We start from the raw sequence: 17,386 nt of genomic DNA, 5'->3' as shown, positions 1-17,386 counted from the left end.
ATTTTATGTAATTTAAAAATGAAAAGAAGGCTCAATATGTAAAAAACTACGATGGTTATATCGTGAGGATTGGATAAAGTACACATTTAAATTTGAAAAAAATACACAAAAAAAAAAATAAAAAGGGGGGTCATTGCACCAAGCGTTTGTCTCATATGTGTACACCATAATAATGGTATGGTATGCGGATATTTACCAGGGTATTTATTTCCTGTTTATGAATTTAAATTTAACGTAAGTTTCGTGATAAGGTTATATCGTCCTATACATGGGGTGATATTGATAAACAGTAACACCCGGCCATTTGATTGGCAGATGACGTGTGGAACACGGCCCATTAACAAGTAGTATAAATAACTTTGTAATCTATTTAAGACAACATTTACGGACGATTAGAAGTTCTTTACACACCTGTCTTAAATCAGCTGATTCTATAGTAAAAATGAATCTGTTATACAGTGGAGTTATATATACCTGTATCTTAGCTATTTCAGGTAAGAATATTATGCTATCAAGTTTTTTGGGGATTGCAATCAAATGATTTAAGATTTTTCCGAGAAACACAATCATAACTTAAGATTTGAAGCAGCTTTAATTATGAAAGAATATCACTAGAACTAGAATATATCATGTTTGCACTTCTACAACTCTGAAGTACTAGTAACGCTCACTAAAACAAGTCTGACACTAACCATGCAGGGGCGGATCGAGCCATCTTGAACAGGGGGAGGAAATTTCAACGTAGGATAAATGGGAGTTCCAACCGTATGTCCCCATTCAAATGCATTGATCGTACAAAAAAGGAGACCCCTGGATCCTCCACTGCTGTTAAGTCGCAAGGGTTTGTAATGTAGATGTTTTTGGTAGGAAATAATAGTGTGCCATTGACTGGTATGCTTTCTTGATGTATAGCTGTCCGATATCAGAGCATGCAATCTCGGAATAAGTGCCAAGTTAATATATGACCGTATTCTTATGGTAAACTACATTAAAAAAAAGGGAAAATATATTGTCTCCTCACAATATCGAATGAACATACACAATGTTTTTCGAAAGAAAATGAAATGAACTCGTTTTGAATTTGATGCATATGAAGAGCTTTTTTTTGGATGTACCTTCAACAGGAAAGCCACATGCAAGATAGGACATAAAAGGCGGGGGAGTCCCAGACTGATTATTCGAGTATTTAATTTTAGTTTTATGAAGGGTGTGAGGTTTTTGCACCACTCCTTGCCACACAGGGTGATCGAACAAACATGGGTAGATGTATACGAACGAATACAGTAGGTACAATTCGTATGGGTATTGGGAACCGAAAGGTTGACTATAAGGATTTTTTTCTAGGAGTAGAATTAGTCTGTTGGGGAATAGTCTTTTTTTCATTAACAGTAAACTATCTCGTTACCAGTGAGTGCAACAAAGATACAGAGATCATTATTAGTATTAACGAGTAGTTACTGCTCTTCTGAACAACTGCAAAGTACGAACATGCCAATATATTGTGTTAAAAACTATAAATAAAAAATATTTATTTTTTTCCTTTTTGGGTAACCTTCAAACGGTGAAAAAATAATGATTAGTTTGAATTAATGGTATTCAATGAACTACTCTGTGACCCGTTTTAATATAAGAATTAAATAGCGTTTAAATAGGACTGTAATATAGGTATATCAGACACCTCGCACAATAGGTATTCTGGTAATATGTCCTTGTAAGTTACTATATTAGGATTAAACATGACTCATCACATAATTCAAATCTTACAACTTGTATTTTTAACTTTAATGGGAAATTTGTGCATATATCATCTTTATTTAAATCAGATGAAATATTTTATTCTTTTAACCTGACTCATGAACCTGCGGTAATAGTTTCGTCAAATAAATATGAGTGCCGCTAACCTAAAGATTGTAACGAAACTTGTAATGCGTCACTCAAACAACCCGAACGAATAAAATGAGTGGGTCACAATTGATCAAGATCTTCCATTATTCCTTAAACATTGTTCCAGAATCAAAAAGACTCTGTGAGGTTAAAAAGTCACCATTTATTCATGTTTTGTTTTCTATATTTTTCAGTGCAGGCCGTCGTTCCACGCCATTTACTGATGCGTGCAAGAATGAGCAGGACTCGGAGTCCACAAACGTCTATAAAGTCACGTGTAGATAGGGCACTTGCTTTGTTTAAGCCATCAGGAGTCGGATGTTGTAAGCTTGGGGAGAAAACAGCAAAGAAGAAGCTTTCTTGTCATATTCATGACCCTTCTAGAAAGAAGAACATGATACAAAGAATTAACTCTGCTTATACTAGTTCTAGATTGCTTGTCGGGAAGGCAGAGAAATGTGGGGACAGATACGGTAAACCATTTGAAAAGTGCTGTAATTATAGGGAAGACTTTTACAGAGATATGCATAGATGTAAAATAAACTTCTCTGATAGAGTTGATCGCAGGAAATGTAAAACTTTGGTCAGAGACAAGTACACTTGATTTATATCGGGAGCTTTTTAGCAAGAATCTGATATGAAACACTTCTATGTCGGCCGATAGTCAGCTACGGGGGCATGATTTCCAAATGATGAATGATGCTGCTAGTGCCGCAGGACAAACCTTGATCATGTTGCCTTCTAGTCACCAGACAGAAGGAAGAGATGAAAACAAACGGTTACGAAGGAACATTCCAAATGAACAATTATGATAGATTTACATAGAATTAACATTTGTCTTGGATGAAATATATTGTATTGTTGACATTTTTGTTTGAGTTATGTAAAATTTGTGAAGATTAAAAGATGTTTAAGACTGTTTATTACTTGCTTGATTTGTTTAAATCAAAGAACTTCCAGATCTACATCATTTGTATGCCCCCACCGTTGCGGAGGGGGCATTAAGTTTTACTCTTGTCCGTCCCAAAGTTCGTTTCCGTTCTCTAACTTAAGTTTGTCTCAACCAAATGTTATGAATCTTTTACACAATGCTTATTACTACAATATACAGATCACTTTTGAATTTTGGGGCCGTCACTTTTACTGTTCTATAGTAATGCCCTTTTCAAATGGAAAAATTGCTGAAAAATTTCATAAATATCAATCAAGTATTTTTTTTGAATTGGAGTTATCTTCCTTTGTCCATGATTATAGTTAAATCAACTACAATCGATGCTTTTTAAAATCGTCTTTGAAAATTGGAGTTATCTTTCTTTGTTCAGAATGGTAGTTGAAACAACTAAAACCAATGCTTTATACGATGCAATATTCAATCTTACTACCAACTGCATGAAAAATTAAAGCAATCTTTAACCATTCAGTGCTTACAAACACTTGTATTACAATTCTAGGATTAAGCCCCTTTACAAATGGAAAAAAAATGCTGATTTTTTGTTTGTTTCTGTTCTCTTAACTTAAGTTTGTCTCAACCCATTTTAATGAAATGTATATATAATGCTTAAACTCAGTTTAAGTTCAAATTTTGGCAGCTTCACTTTTACAGGTTTTGAGTTATGTCCTTTATAACGTTATATGTTAGCAGGGACATCATCTGTGTCCCAATGGACACATTCCCAGTTTATTTCCGACATAAGATGCATCATACCAGGGTTTTCAGGTTCCATTTTTCATAATTACATTCCCGTAATTCATTGTTTGTTAATGACTATCACTGGAAGTGTTTTATCTGATTTTTGTGTCGCGAATGTCACAGAATGCGAGACAAAGGTTGCTTGTCTGGCTAAGTTGGTAGTTCTTTGCATAAAGCTTAAGTAAATATGGCTGTAGATAGAGAAAATGTATACTTCGTGTTCACAAATGCCTAATGACATATGTCCATTGTCATTGACCTCATGTTCAGCGACTGCTGATAAAAGTATGAACAAGTCGTCATTTTTTTTTCAATAGCAGGTACTATTTTAATTGCAGTTGGTATTCACAGAATCATACCACTGTGTACATATCCATCAGACAGGATTCACTTTAATAGATCAGTGACCAATGTTAATCTTTCGTGATCTCTGCTTTTAATTAAGCTACGTTATACAAACCAATTGTTCATAATTTATTTCATTGGAATGATTGTTGGGTGTACATGTCCAAGTAATAGGATTCATCGGACATTGACCTCATTTTTATGGTTCATTGGTCAATGTAAAGTTTTTATATTTATGTATGTTTCTAGGATACTATGAACAGTAGGTAAACTATAGCTGTTTGATGCATATACAACTAGCGCAAGGAGTACATGTCCGTTTAGCATGCTTCGTGTGACCTTTACCTCATTTTCATGGTTCGTTGTCACAGTTCAACTTTGTTTGATGTATGGAATGATTTTAAATGTGTACATGTATGCATAAAATATGGAGATGTAGTATATCCTTCTAGGGTTTATCTTACCTTAACTTCGTTTGAATGATTTATTGATCGGTATTTTTTTATAACATCTTTTTTCTATGAACAAAAGGTCAGCCATATTTGGTGTGTACATGTAATCTGGCAGGGTTTATATAACATTGACCTAATTTTTATTGACCTTGATCATGTTATATTTAACTTATATCCATAGAAAAACCTTGACCTTAAAGACTTTCAATAAAAAAATCTATCACTATGTTTTCTACTTAGAACACTTTAAATCACCCTATTTTTATGGTTCGTGTTGCTCTATTGTTATTTTCAAAATGATGAAAACCTATTTTTGTATATTAAAAGTAATTATAACCAACGTTTGTGCGTACAGCAAGTGTTCTTGGAGAAATCTGTATCAGGTGTTTGGAAAACCAAAAATAATAAAAACAATTTGAAAAAGCCATTAAGCGACCAAGATCAACATTAATTGCTTAAAGTAGTTTTAATCTAAGTTTTATAATTTTATTATATGGTAGGGGCGTGCCTCGGAAATTAGAGTTGAAGGATCATGTTTTGACAGTGATGTAATGTTACCTATAATGTCCATTCTTTTCCAGTGGCGGATCCAGAAATTTTCATAAGTTGGGGCCCACTGACTGACCTAAGAGGGGGCCCGCTCCAGTCACACTTCAGTGATTCCCTATATAAGCAACCAAATTTTTTCCCAAAAAAAGGGGGGCGGGCCCCCTGGGCCCCCCCCCCCCCTAAATCCGCCTCTGTTTTCTGTATATGCAAGAGAGACTGGTCACTGGACATTAAGCAAGCAACAATCAATTGACATTTCTGTTGACAATAGGTAAAATGATAAAGATCATTCCGGCTGAGTGTAATGACTTGATATCAATTACTATTGTATACAGGGATGGACAATAGTTAACACAAAGTCCAAACTATAACTCTCCTCTTTAGTTAAGAAAACAATTGTCAAGAGTTATGATAATGATAATGACCACAGGTGTGTTATCATGTTTAATCGAGGTTAAAGTTGTGATAACTAATAAATAATCGCATTTTTCAATAATGACTTCAGCTGAAATCTAAATCTGGTATGTAAAAAAAACATATTCAGATAAGTCAATCTTTAATTCATTCGACATTGTACATAACTTTTTTTTTTTTTTAGATATTTGCGGCAAACTTTACATGACATTGTAATTAAAGCCCAAGGACATTTGGAAAAAGGGTTCTTGGTATCTAAAAGGCAATGCATAGCTTGACTTATGAGATAATCTTAATTTCGGTTTGAAAATGTTCTTTCTTTTCATTGTTTTAGGTAAATTCTCAAGGGAATGGGGCCAATTTCCCCTGTATTTGATATACTTCTTATAGTTGTCAAATCTTCACTTTAAATTGAGTTTTAGAGTCTATATATTAAAATCGTGTTTCCGATTTTTCATATTACCATAAAATTCAGTGCTATACATGTTGCTGCTTAGCTAGTCGACTCATTTTGAAATAGAATTGCAAATTTTACATATTTTGTTAAAGGAGTAGGTCCAGTAAAACCCCTTTTTGGCCCCAAAATAAAATGTAAACTTTTTGTTATTTATTGGAAAGAAGAATGCTTCTGCTACATAAATATTGGCTGTTTTTGACAATACAATGCACATATATCGGGTACTAGCATCATTAAATCATGCTAAATTACGGAAATCTTTATAATTTTAGCATTTTAGTTAAATTTTAGACGGTTTCCGTCTTAAATGAAAGTGGCCGCATTTGTGTTCATTCGTAATATTGAAATGTAAGTTGTATTTGATGATTATACATAACATATATAAAGGTTGAGGATGAAAACGGATGCGGCCACTTTCATTTTTTGGCATATTTGATAGATTTTTCATATTTAAGCTTGAATCGTAGCGTTTTTAATGACATCAGTTAAAATCTTTCACATAAACTAATTGAATCAAATTAAATAGACACTTTAGTGTTTAAAAAGTGTCCAAAATCTATTGTCGGATGAACCTGAATTTGAGCCAAAATCGACCCTTATCGGACCTTCTCCTTTGGCATCGATGGAAATTACTAATAAAAAAGAAGAAATGTGTATTCGAAAGACAATATATCATAGTTTTATCTCCAACTTAATGTTGGGGTTGATTAACGAAGGTATTGTATTGAAATAAATACTCAAAATTTGACAAATCTCTCAAAATTTCGGTTTTCGGAATTCTTTATGCGTTCTTAATTTGATGTACTGTTTAGAATACGCCAAAATGTCGTTATAACGTTGTAGTACACATATTTAGCTATGAGTAAGTAATTAAAAATAATTGAAATAATGTTGGAAATGATCCTTCTTGCTGCATAGTATGCATTGTGATGGACAAATGCTACTAGTGGTACTTGAGAATCATCCAAATGTGTAAAATAATTTATACATATTACTATTGAACAGGGATGGACAATCTTCCTTAAGAAAATAATTGTCAAGTGATATGATATAATGATAATTGTTAAAAGTTAAAAGGTATAACTGTACAATCATTCTAGCGCGTCTATTTGAGCCCATAATGATTGGAACGATATAGATCTTAACCTTTGAACGACTTCTTTTGACACACCCCCATACAGTTACAAAATAACAACTGTTAAAATCCACATTCTAAACTATAATTTTGTAAATTGTGACGTTTGCTTTAGATATAGGAAGATGTGGTTTGAGTGCCAACGAGACAACTCTCCATCCAAATAACAATTTATAACAGTAAATGCATGTTTAACATAATTTCATGTGATTTGCATACTCGTATTAGGGTTTATTTGACTTAGAGTATTCGTCAAAATTCTCAAAATTATAATGATATTGAAGTAAGGAAAAAACACATTTATACAATAAAAACCGAAGAAAAAAAAAATCCCCTTTTAAAAATACTTAAAATGCACACAAGTAATTACTCGAGGTAATGTACTGTCATACCACTGTTCCAGGTGAGGGGTTAGGTTGAGGATTCGCAAACATTTTCAATCCCCCACCCACATCCGACATTTTTCAAGTGCCGGTCCCAAGTCAACAGCATGTCGTTGTTTTGTTCTATCTGTCATATTTTTCTTTCGTTTATTTTTTTAGCATACAGTATGAGTTTTTCTCATTGTTAAGGGTCATATGTTGAATTGTAGTTGCTTGCATCCGCGTCTTTTGGTCTCTATTTGTATATATATATATAGATATCTTATTGGCAATTGTACCACATCTTCTTAATTGTTTTGTTGTTGGCAATTATAAAGTGTCTCCTTATTTTTATAGTACAACTGATTTGTTTGATTGTAGGGCTATATTGTTTTAATGATTTTTTTAATGTTTCAGAAAATGGTAGCTAGATAATTTGTATTTCATCAAAATAGTCCTCGCCCTGTTCTGATTTTTTTTAGAGAAATCTGACATTCTAAAAGCACTTTTACTGAGGAAAGTTTCATTTTTAAGAGAGTTATTTTTTCGAGTAAATTAATAAATAACGAAAGAATAGTTAACATAACTTTTGTTGATGTTCTTTATCACAGTATTCTCAATATCAATTTTGATAAAACTTATTAAAAGCGGCATTATTTTAAAACAACAATTCAAATGGGAAAAAACTAACTGTAAAACTTAATCCAATGTATTTCGTCACTATTTAAAATTAAATCCTACATGACAACCCTTAGGTGCGGCGTCTCTATTGCATTGCTATTTGCTGTGGTTAATGTAGTATAAAGGTATGAAAGGATCGGAACATGTATGGCGTAGACAGCTCCCGTCTGGTGATTGGGTGTACATATGGTTCGATAATATCCCTTTTTTATTAAACATATTCTCCTTTTATAGCAAAGTAAATAGCCAAAGAACGATAACTATACACCGGTATTAGACCTTCAAAATAGTTATCAGACAATTGATGAAAATGAATATTATCTATCTTCTTTTATCATTTCTTTGGTTTTCTATGGATACAGTAGCTGGCAATAGACAGCACGAAACGAAGAGAAAGTTTCCAAGTAAGTAACATCACAAATCTGAAAAAAGATGGAAAAAAGTGGTTTAAAATCTGACGAACCAAGAATCACCAACACATTTGTTATATTTTTATGTACAGCAGGAACAGATATTTATTTGAATACATAAAGGATATATTTTCGTATAATCATACGAAACGATATAAAAAAGAAGATGTGGTATGATTGCCAATGAGACAATTCTCCACAAGAGACCAAATGGCACAGACAATTTACAACTATATAGGTCATTATTATATTCCTTATGGCAATTTGGTAATGTGAAACAAAATTTTATGTAGAACTTGGCGAGTGTTCTTAAATTTTCACTTGCCGTTAACTATACTAACGAATGAAGGTAAGTTTAAGTGGAAATATGATGTCTTATAATAAAGGTGTGTAGATAATTTGCATTGGCGGTATGAATGAATGTTAGCATGTAGTATTCAGTTTTACACTTGATATTTTACCAGATGTTCGCACCAGCTTTCTATCTGGAAAAATGTTTTACCTCCGTACTTATGTTGAAGTTACTATTTTTGTCATACATCTTCTGAATAAGTTGTATATGAAAAAAGCGTTGAAGTGAGTAAAATCGTTGACTATGATATTTATTCAAAAGCAATTGTTTCTTTTTTTTTTGGTGGGGGTCCGATTTGTCACGTCAGCTGATGAAACTGAAGGGTTGGCGATTAACGACAAGTGGCAAATATTGCATGGAATAAATATGTTCTCATCTTGCTATGCATGCTGATGCATGACAAGGACGATGACATGTTAATGTAACTAGACGGAAATACAACACGGCTTATCTTTAATGTGCTATTTCACAAGGCAGTAGGGCTGAAGCAAGAAATATCACCCTACCCGGGCACATATTGCATTATTACCAGTGTTTACTGTTACTCCTATATATATGCCCCGTGCCTTGGGGAGAAGAGACAACAAGGTCACCGTGTCCAATATTACATAGGGAGTCTGTGCTCAGTATAATGCTGGGGCAACAAAGATGTTCCAATCAAAGTACTATGCCAACCAGATCTTCATTTGCGTTAACAAAAATGATAATTATAAACAGTATTATTACATTCTCATTATTTTTAGTTGTACGTTGTAGATGTTTGAGAATTTTCAATAATACAAGCCAATTTGCCAATTTGGCTAAGCCATCTAAAACACACTTAACATTTATGGAAAGCAGGGGCGTAGCTGCCGTTAGGCACTTAAGGCACGTGCCTACACATAATTTTTTCACAAATATTTTTTTTTTGTTAAAAAAAATAATAAACAACGTTATATGTAGATGAGCTCCAGTGCAGTTGTCACAACTCGAATGTCATGTGTACACTAGTCTCTCGTCCTTAGTGAATGGCATATTGGATAGAATTGAATGTGTTTTATGTGTGTTCCTATATAGAAACTATAAACTAGAACTTTGGTTCAGATCATTTCAATTCTATCAACAAAAACTTGAATGAACCTCTACTTAGACAAATGAATTTTTAATTAGTTGTTGTTAGTTTTCAACTAGCTTTCCACTTTGTCTTCACCCGACTTGCCAATGTTGGTCGTCCATTTGGCTGTGCAGGATGCATAAAGACGTAGTCACGTCTGGTCAGAATGGGGACAGTTGTAGAGAGAATGCCACTCTTGAGGAGTTCGTAGTTGGTCTACTGAAAGGCAATTTTTCTTCTCCTATCCAATAATCCCTCATTTTCCAATGCATGGCATTTTCAAATTTTCAGACCTTCATCCTGTACAACACTTATCACAGGACTAAGTTCCCTGTTGTGTTTATTGTAAATAATCATTTTTTTTGTATAAATATTTTACACTGGATGTTTAGAAATCAATCTATCAACTAGCTTCCAGTAGTTTGTTGTACTCTCAGATCTACGAGTAATGACCACAATTATTCAAATTCCTAAGCAGGTAGGGATTTTACAGTAGAGCGGTATATAAAGAAATACGAATTTCTTGAATTTTGTTACGTTAGTATGAACAGAACAGAACTTTTGCACTAGGCATCGACTATGTGTGTATGTTTTTGTGTGGCTAGGGTGAAGGTTTAAGAATCAAAATATTGATGGTTGATGTTTTTTTAGCCAAAAGGATAGTGTTATTATATAGTATAATATCAGTGTTTACGTGCACGTGCGTATTTTTTTTTAATGAAGGATCGTCAATATGTACTATCCATTAAGTTAAACGTATATATCGATCATAACGGAATAGATTTGAAAATACCAAACAGGGTGTACTGCTTAATTAAAGGGATACGCGGATCTTTGATGGGCAGTACATATTGTAAATATTTTTTTTAATATTTGATTTTCCAATTGTACTGCGTTTTTTAATTTACCATTCAGATCATTCGAACTTTTCATTATGTATATTATAATTATCATGATTAAATGACCAGAAAATTTAATATTTTTGTGCATAAAATTTTGCAGCATCAAACACTGAAATCCGTTTTCCGTCGGGGGGCTTCGGCACCCTGAACCCCTATCAAGACCCCAGACCCCCTGCCGATTTGTGCCTACAGTTGAATGAATGCCTAGCTACGCCCCTGGAAAGACATCTCAAACTAAGTATAGTTTTTTTATTATCTTCATTTGTAATTATTGTAGATAACAGATTGTCTAGATATTTATCCAAAGGAGGAGGACGTCTTCGTGTAAACCATCATCAGTTCCCAAAACACATGATCGACGAAGACTTGCTGGAGTATAAACCTGGGAGCAGGACTGATGATATCCAAGGAGATGGAACACCACCTGAAAACATTATGGACAATCCAGGTATAGTTTGATCTCTTATTCCAAACTTTGTTTTTTTCACATCGACAGTGTTAATTATACTGTACATCGATTAGACACCGATTTCAGTAAGCGCTTTCACGGAAGAGATTTATGAGTAAAGCCAAAAAACATGCACACAGCTTCAAAACCAAAAACCATAAACAGAGAACCCACAACAGTCTAATGCAAACTTTGTCACAACAACCGTGTGTTACTACCTTAATTTTAGTACAATTGTATGTTTTATAAACTTGATACCAATATCAGTGCAAGAGACACAGAATAAAAGCTCGCAATTTGAAGAAAAAAAAGAATGTGTCCATAGTACACGGATGCCCCACTCGCACTATCATTTTCTATGTTTAATGGACCCTGAAAGTGGGGTAAAAACTCTAATTTGGCATTTAAATTAGAAAGATCATATCATAGGGCACATGTGTACTAAGTTTCAAGTTGATTGGACTTCAACATCATCAAAAACTACCTTGACCAAAAACTTTAACATGAATCGGGACAGACAGACGAACGGACGCACAGACCAGAAAACATAATGCCCCTCTACTATGGTAGGTGGGGCATAAAAAACAATAATGTACTTTTTAGCTTGTTGTACGGGAATTAAATTTGTGAATTATGTTAGTTTTTAAAGGAAACCAACCAATCTGTTGTATGTGCTCGTACCAATATATTGTCATTGTATTGCTTACTTTCATTTTGAATACTTTAGAAGATATTTTATCGTTTCAGATAGCAACATCCAGAGAGAAATCTGTTGTACTCTAGGAAGAGCCAGTTCTACCAGACGAAGCAGTTGTAGCTCTAGGGTGTATGTTCGTCTTGTCAAACAAAATCTACGACTCCAACTTAAATCAGAACAATTAGGTCTGCAACAACAGATCACAGAGCTCGATCAATATAAATGTGTACTTAAACATAAAAGTAGTTTTGAAAGGTGTTGTCTTGCATCAAAGAATAGTCAGAACAATAAACTAACAAGACAGCAACAAAGGACGACAAACAGAAGACGACATTTACAACATAGAAACTCCTGATGGTAATGCATAGAAAACATAGGAACACTTGTCTCCGGTGCCATTAATGTGTTCAGAAATCCCGGTCTGTACAAACGACTTCATCTGTGCATAATATTTCATTATTGACTTGCAATTTTCATTTAGTTTAATTTATTTTTATATTTATGTACTTATTTGTTCAGTTGAATAATGCAAATAATTGTTTGTCTGTATAATTGAGTAGTCTCTCTTATAGATATGATAAATGTACGTTATGAACTTTTGTTCAGACTTTTAATGCACAACTATTAGAGGCAAAGTAAAACTTAGTTAATAATAGGCCAGACTACGTTGTTATCAGACCAAACATCACATTAACTGTTGACAGGAATAAATGTATAGCTGTTCTTTTGTTGACTGGTCAGGCAAAACTATGTTTAATACCAGACTCATAGACAAATAACCTCATACACGGCAATGTTAAAAACCACAACAGAGTCCACAACATGCAGAGAGACACTGAGAGTCATAAACAATTATTCTAGAGTTATGCCGCTTTTAACTATGAAAATTTGCAAATCTTGAGTGGGGTATCGTGTTCTCAGACACATTCATCTTGTATTATAAGAAACATTCTGATGAATGCACAAACCTTTCTACTTAAACACAGGGTTTGATGTTATTTTAAAGTACCACAAGTTTTCAACTCAAGTTGATTTTTGTGGTCCATACTATAACTTCTTTGATGGTAAACATTACTTGCTGAAACCACTGGCCTTAAATTAACAGTTCTAATACAAGATGATCGGGAAGAATAAGTATTATCACAATTGTGAATAAAAGAACCTTTATACCATACGCTAAAATTAAAATTAGAAAAAGCGTAACGGTGACCTTGATCTTCAACCAAGTGACTTTTAAATTTAAAAGGGATCTTCCATTATGATACATATTACATGCCGGTATCCTAGTGAGGTTTCTATATCATATCTAGTATTTGATTAAGCATCCTAAAACAAGTTTTTGACACATATTCAGAGATACTTTTAAATTGCTGACCTTGACCTAAGACAAAATGACCTCGAAATTACTAGAGTTTCAGCTTTTCCTGTTTTTGGTTGCAACCAAAGATCAAAGAAAATTTGAAAAATCGTATTTGATTAAGCATCCAGAAACCAATGTTTTAAATCTATTTAAAGTCTCTTTTTTTTGTCTTTAATGTGACAAAATATTTTATTGTGGTTTATTATGTAGCATTTGATTAGGCATAAAACACAACTTTTCTTCACAAATTTCAGTCTATTTTAGTAACACACCTTTACATATATTCAATATATGTGAGCAAAGGAGTAGGTCCAGGAAGACCACTTTTTTGGCCCTAAAAAAATAGCAGTTGTACAAAATTGTTAAAATGAAAACTTTTAGATATTTATTGGAGTGAAGAATACTGTTACATATATATGGTCTGTTTTTGACAATACAATACACACATATCAGGTAATAACATCATTAAGTCATGCTAAATTACTGAAATCCTCACAATTGTAGCTTTTGTGTTAATTTTTAGATGGTTTTCCTCTTCAATGGAAGTGGCCACATTCATGTTCATTCTTAATATTTAAATGTAAGTTGTATTTGATGATAATACATAACATATATAAATATTGAGGATGAACACTGATGTGCCAACTTTCATTTTTGACAAAAAACATCTGAAAAGTGACATATTATGGCATTTTTTATAGGTTTTTAATATTTAAGCTTGAATTACAGCGTCTTAAATGACTAAGTCAGTCCAAATCTTTCACATAAACTAATTGAATTTTTTAAAGTAGGCACTTAAGTGTTTAAAAGGTGTTCAAAATCTTTCATCCACTGAACCAAGGATTTGTATAGTATACTATACAAATCCTTGACTGAACCTTAAATTTTAGGCCAAAATCGGCCATTAACGGACCTAGTCCTTTAAGCAAGTTTAAAGTCAGATTTAAAGCATTTGAGTTAGAATCCAGAAATGAAAATTATTGACAGACAAACAGGTAAAAACTATATATCCCCTTTGATATTTTGTATACTGGGGTATAATAACCAATCTTTTCATATAGAGAGCATTTTATTATAAATTACTATGTGTCCATCATCTGCTGCTGGTAGTCCCTGGTTAATACATTTTTTAAATGTGATTGCCTCTAACACTGCTGGGTCAATGTAAGCCACAGATTGATCCTTAGGGGTCACTTTGTTTTTAATTTGTATCTTATGACAAGATGGCCAACCAACAATCACTTCTCTAACAGTACATAAGGAGTACAGCAAATGTTAGCTTTCTGTGTGTAGTTAGTAGTTACCGTTTAAAAGTTTCAATCCTATAGACTTTGTATTAACCTTGAGCCCCTTGGACAGGAAAACGTACATTAACAGGACAGTATAATCAGATTTAGTTAAAACATATTTTATTTACTCAAAGTAAAATGGATTGGACACAAGTAAGCCATACTTATGAAGTCCGCTCCGAATGACAATAATTTATAATACAATATTAATATGAGCATGCAATATCAAAATAAACAATATTTTACGAGTCTATCAATTGAGAAAAAAAAAACTAGAGGCTCTAAAGAGCCTGTGTCGCTCACCTTGGTATATGTGAATATTAAACAAAGGACGCAGATAGATTCATGACAAAATTGTGTTTTGGTGATGGTGATGTGTTTGTACATCTTACTTTACTGAATATTCTTGCTGCTTGCAATTATCTCTATCTATAATGAACTTGGCCAAGTAGTTTCAGTGGAAAAATGTTAGTAAAAATTTACAAATTTTATGAAATTTTTAAAAAATTGACTATAAAGGACAATAACTCCTTAGGGGGTCAATTGACCATTTCAGTCATGTTAACTTATTTGTAACTCTTACTTTTCTGAACATTATTGCTGTTTACAGGTTATCTCTATCTATAATAGTATTCAAGATAATAACCAAAAACAGCAAAATTTCCTTAAAATTACCAATTTAGGGGCAGCAACCTAACAACCAGTTGTCCAATTCATCTGAAAATTTTAGAGCACATAGATCTGGACTTGATAAACAATTTCTCCCACTGTCAGATTTGCTCTAAATGCTTTGGTTTTTAAGTTATAAGCTAAAAACTGCATTTTACTCCTATGTTCTATTTTTTAGCCATGGCGGCCAACTTGGTTGGTTGGCCGGGTCACTGGAACTAGATACCCCAATGATGATTGTGGCCAAGTTTGATTTTATTTGGCCCAGTAGTTTCAGAGAAGATTTTTGTAAAAGATAACTAAGATTTACGAAAAATGGTTAAAAATTGACTATAAAGGGCAATAACTCCTAAAGGGGTCAACTGACCATTTTGGACCTGTTGACCTATTTGTAAATCTTACTTTGCTGAACATGTTTTCTATTTACAGTTTATCTCTATCTATAATAATATTCAAGAAAATAACCAAAAATAGCAAAAATTTCCTTAAAATTACCAATTCAGGGGCAGCAACCTTACAACGGGTTGTCCAATTCATCTAAAAATTCCAGGGCAGTTAGTTCTTGACCTGATAAACAATTTTACCCCTGTCAGATTTGCTCTAATTGCTTTGGTTTTTGAGTTATAAGCCAAAAACTGCATTTTACCCCTATGTTCTATTTTTAGCCATGGCGGCCATCTTGGTTGGTTGGCCGGGTCACCGGACACAATTTTTAAACTAGATACTCTAATTATAATTTTGGCCATATTTGGTTAAATTTGGCCCAGTAGTTTCAGAGGAGAAGATTTTTGTAAAAGATAACTAAGATTTACGGAAAATGGTTAAAAATTGACTATAAAGGGCAATAACTCCTAAAGGGGTCAACTGACCATTTTGGACCTGTTGACTTATTTGTAAATCTTACTTTGCTGAAATTTTTTCTATTTACAGTTTATCTCTATCTATAATAATATTCAAGATAATAACCAAAAATTGCTTTGGTTTTTGAGTTATAAGCTAAAAACTGCATTTTACCCCTATGTTCTATTTTTAGCCATGGAGGCCATCTTGGTTGGTTGGCCGGGTCACCGGACACAATTTTTAAACTAGATACCCTAATTATGATTTTGGCCATATTTGTAGTTTCAGAGAAGTGGATTTTTGTAAAAGTTAACAACGACGAACGACGGACGCCAAGTGATGAGAAAAGCTCACTTGGCCCTTTGGGCCAGGTGAGCTAAAAATGAAACAGAAATAAATGTAAACATTGAAAACGATGATGATGATGATAATGATGAAGTGGATGTACCGTAAATACATTTCTACATAACAAGAAATCTCTCAGACCTTTTGATAAATTCGAATACGTGTTTGAATATGTTCACGTTTTGTTCATACGAGCAATTCGGATTGTATGTTGTCTGCTCAATTTACTCATATCAAGTAGATAAGTAACAGTTAGTTGAGTTTGCTCTGGTTTACTGACTTCTGATCTAAATACAGCAATGAAACTAGGAGAACATTGAAAATTGCAAATATTATGCTAACATTTGCCATCCAAATGCTCCCATGAGCTGTGTTCTCTGCTTTATGAGATATTTAGAACAAGTAGTTGATAGGTTATGAATATGTACAAAGTTTAAATATTGTAAAGCTACTGTATCTATTACAAGTAAGACTGCATACAAGTAATTGGTTTCTCTGGTCTGTAGTCTATTTGATGAGACTGTATTTCTTCTGGGACTTTAAACATTGTTGCAAACAACAATGAACATGTTGTTCAGTCTTTTTATTTCAACTTGTATGCCCACTCTCACAAGCAGCTGTATATGGTGAAAATACTATTTCTGAAAGCTGTTCCAAGATGGTTTTACTGTATTTTTAGACTCTTAGTGGAAAACACAACTTTCAAAATTTGTACACTTTCCCATAAATTTCTTATGTGACAATACTAATGTTAATAAGTCACAGTATTTCTGTACTTCAAAAGCCATCTTTAAATTCAGTTCAACCATATCCATTATAAAATTTGAAGGTATCTCATTATTGTTTATTTAAGAATTGAATGCTTCTTTTTGTAACTTTATTGGAGTGTAAAAGCGTTGACCGAAGTACATTTTGTATGGAACACGGAAGCGCTTCATTCTAAAAATGTACGCACGGTCAATGCTTTTACAACCCTATGAAGTTACAAAAAGAAGCATTCAATACTTATAAT

The 17,386-nt window shown here is 33.3% G+C and overlaps 1 long non-coding RNA gene across 1 annotated transcript; it reads left to right on the top strand.

Annotated features, from left to right (window-relative positions):
• Positions 1-8,224: 8,224 nt before the first annotated feature.
• LOC143047035 (uncharacterized) lies at positions 8,225-12,325 on the top strand. The gene is made up of 3 exons (XR_012969377.1): positions 8,225-8,373; positions 11,004-11,174; positions 11,922-12,325. It is a non-coding gene; the product is annotated as an uncharacterized LOC143047035 (long non-coding RNA).
• The last annotated feature ends 5,061 nt before the right edge of the window (positions 12,326-17,386 follow it).

The sequence above is a fragment of the Mytilus galloprovincialis genome, chromosome 9, assembly GCF_965363235.1.
Source record: "Mytilus galloprovincialis chromosome 9, xbMytGall1.hap1.1, whole genome shotgun sequence".
Classification (NCBI taxonomy): domain Eukaryota; kingdom Metazoa; phylum Mollusca; class Bivalvia; order Mytilida; family Mytilidae; genus Mytilus; species Mytilus galloprovincialis.
The sequence above is the reverse complement of the archived record's forward strand: the minus strand, read 5'-3'. Positions and strand labels throughout refer to the sequence as shown.